This window comes from Microtus pennsylvanicus, chromosome 3 (genome assembly GCF_037038515.1).
Source record: "Microtus pennsylvanicus isolate mMicPen1 chromosome 3, mMicPen1.hap1, whole genome shotgun sequence".
Lineage (NCBI taxonomy): Eukaryota > Metazoa > Chordata > Mammalia > Rodentia > Cricetidae > Microtus > Microtus pennsylvanicus.
Genome location: NC_134581.1, coordinates 80,262,275 through 80,265,408, shown reverse-complemented (window position 1 = coordinate 80,265,408; position 3,134 = coordinate 80,262,275). Strand labels below are relative to the sequence as shown.

Genomic DNA, 3,134 nt, shown 5'->3' with positions numbered 1-3,134 from the left:
CTCACTGTAGATGGTTGTGAGCCACCACGTGGTTGCTGGGAATTGAACTCAGGACCTCTGGAAGAGCAGCCAGTGCTCTTAACCACTGAGCCATCTCTCCAGCCCCAAGGTCTTGTTTCTTCTCCCATGAGTGTGTGTGTGTGTGTGTGTGTGTGTGTGTGTGTGTGTGAGAGAGAGAGAGAGAGAGAGAGAGAGAGAGAGAGAGAGAGAGAGAGAAAGAGAGAACAACTTTTAGGAGTTGATTGTTTTCTTCCATTATGGGATTCAAGGATTAAACTTGGCTTATTGGTCTCACACAGCAAGCACCATTTTTTCAGCCTAGAACCACATGATCTGATGCATGCTAACATGCATATTACCACTGAGCTATACTCAAAATGGTCATATTGAAAAATACTTGGAAAAAAATTGCACTTGTACTAAATACTGAATGTGTTTGAATTTTTTGGTTTTTTTCCCCACACCACTATTTAATTTTTTCATTTCTCCCTCCCTCCCTGCTCCTCCCCCACGTTTGAGTATGTGCTTGGGTCTACTACTCCATTGCGGGAGTGTATATGCCATGATATACAAGTGGAGTACTGAGGACAGCTTGTGGGAGTTGACTCTGTCCTTGCAAGTCTCAGGGGTCAGACTCAGGTGGTCAGGCTTGGTGGCAGGTATGTTTGCTTGTTGACTCATCTTTCCAACCCTGGCTTATATAAAACTAAAACAAAACAAAACAATTCTAGCTGGGCAGTGGCGGCCCACGCCTTTATTCCCAACATTCAGGAGGCAGAGGCAGGCAGATCTCTGTGAGTTCCAAGCCAGTCTGGTCTACAAAAGGATTTCCAGGATAGCCAGGGCTGTTACACAGAGAAACTTTATCTTGAGAAAAAAAAGAATCTAAATAGCATACAAGATGTTAGGAATCATTATGGCATTTTTAGACTTGATTTTGTTTTCTTGATTCTCACCCTCCTCCCCCCAATCCCTCTTGAACCCTTCCACTTCCAATGGCCTCTTTCTTCTTTCATTTTATATGTCCTGTTTCTGCCCTTCTTCCTCAACACTACTTCCCAACCTCAAGGTGCCCTTTCTGGTTTCAGATCTTGTGTCAAGATTTCAGCAATACAGCGTACCCACTTGCTTAGCGTTGGCACTGTACAGGCATTGTGAGCATCTAGAGACAATTTCATGGTGGCACATGCCTGCTGCTATCCCAGCACCTAGGAGACTAAAGCAGAAGGCTTATAAGTTAGAGGCCAGCCTAGGTTACATAGTGAGTTCCAGGCCGGCTTTGTTTATGATATGAGAGCCTGTTTCAAAGCAAGCAAGCAAACAACACACATGTAAACTGCACGTCTTCCTATGAGCTGGACCTGAGCATCATTGGATGTTGTGTGTGCAAGGTATCCAGAAACCAGTTTCTCATGGATACCAAGCATCAACTGACTGCATCTCACTCCTGCCGCCCCTTGGCTGTACTTAGAGAGCTGAGTCAACTGCCTCCTTCCATCCAGCTGCTGATGCTGTGGATAAACTCCTTACAGTAATCCCCCAAGCCTTCTTCTCTGTGGTCTGGCAGCTAACTGCTGGGAGCTTAGATGTGTCCTGGAGAGGGAGAATCCTGGTAATGCAGTCTGTGACCGAGCTGCCGTGGAGAGGTGCTGAGTGACAAGAAGCTGCCTTTGGGGAGCTCTGTCTCAAAGACTCTGGGACTGGAGGATCAGAGGATAAGAGCACTGGTTGCTCTTCCAGAGGTCCTGAGTTCAATCCCAGCAACCACATGGTTGCTCACAACCATCTATAATGATGTTTGGTGCCTGCTTCTGGCCTGTAGGCGTACATGCAGGCAGAACACTGTATCCATAATAAATAAATATTTAAAGAAAAAGACTCTGGCTGGGTAAACGACTGAAGGCAGAAAAAAGGCCTGAGCCTCAAACCCAGAGTTCCAAGTAAAGCACATTGAGTCTCTCACCCCAGAGCCTTGCAGGCCTTCCCAGCTTCAAAACTCTTGCCCCGAACGAGGGCTGAGAGAACATTCCTCTCAGATTGCAGCAGCCAACTCATTTGAGCTCAACTATTAGAGCGCCACACTTTCCCAAATGGGGAACATGCTAAGGTTGAAGTTCAAACAGCAGATTAAGATTCTTCTCTCTCTTTCTTTCTTTCTTTCTTTCTTTCTTTCTTTTTCTTTCCTTTCTTTCTTTCTTTCTAGAAAATTTATTGCACTATTCCAACATCATTTTTTCTTTACAACATCTTGCTCTGCATCTTCCTTTGCTCTCTTTGCTCGGATGCCAAAGAGCCGGCCATTGGCCCGGGGCCATGCAAAGACTGGCAGAAGCCTTGAAATTCTTCTCTTCTGTGAAGACTCTGGCTTTCTATAAACATTCCAGATGGGCATCACAGGTCCTGTTAGCTGGGTGGCTAATTTAAGTTCTTCAGCAGAACTCTCTCCCTTCTTTGGAGCAGTCGGCTTCCTGGGGAAAGTACGAGCTTGGAGCGGTACTCCTTCAGGCGCTGCACTTGCCCTGTAGTGACTCTGGATTTGTTTCGCCGCCTTGGGTCCTCAGAGCTGCCGATGGTGCGAGCCACTTTCTTTTTTTTTTCTCTCTCTTTTTTTTTTTTTTTTCTCACCACTATACAAACGAGGATGCGAGCCACTTTCTTATGGATACCAGCCACCCTGAGTTTCTCCAGGCTGAAGCCCCTGCCAGCTCGGACCTTGGTGTGCTATCTCCCTGTGGGGCACCTCACGGTGGGCCTGATGGGACCAGACGCGGGGTGCTGGGCATGCTTTCGCCTGCCGGGCCTTGCGTCTGCAGATCTTGTGTGCTGGCTGGTTGAACCAAGCATATACTTGCTGCTGCGGAATCCTTGTGGAAGTGGGGCTTCAAGATCATGCCATTCGAGCTGGGCGCCATGGCTGTCTCCAGTGCAGTAGAACGGCCGAGTGGAAAGGACCCAGTGCTCGATTCTTCCATTTCTTGCAGTCCATGGTTGCTCATTCCAGTGTCTACAGGCGCCAGACAAGTGAAAAAGCAAACAAGGAAGTATTCCAAGTGAGCAGTGCAGGCTGACGTAGCTCATGTACACCTGCCTGGAGGCCCAGAACAAAGACAATACTGACAATACTGCACTGACCC

The 3,134-nt window shown here is 47.4% G+C and overlaps 1 pseudogene; it reads right to left on the bottom strand.

Moving 5' to 3' along the window:
* Positions 1-2,227: 2,227 nt before the first annotated feature.
* LOC142847093 (large ribosomal subunit protein eL13-like) lies at positions 2,228-2,912 on the bottom strand (annotated as a pseudogene).
* Positions 2,913-3,134: the final 222 nt, after the last annotated feature.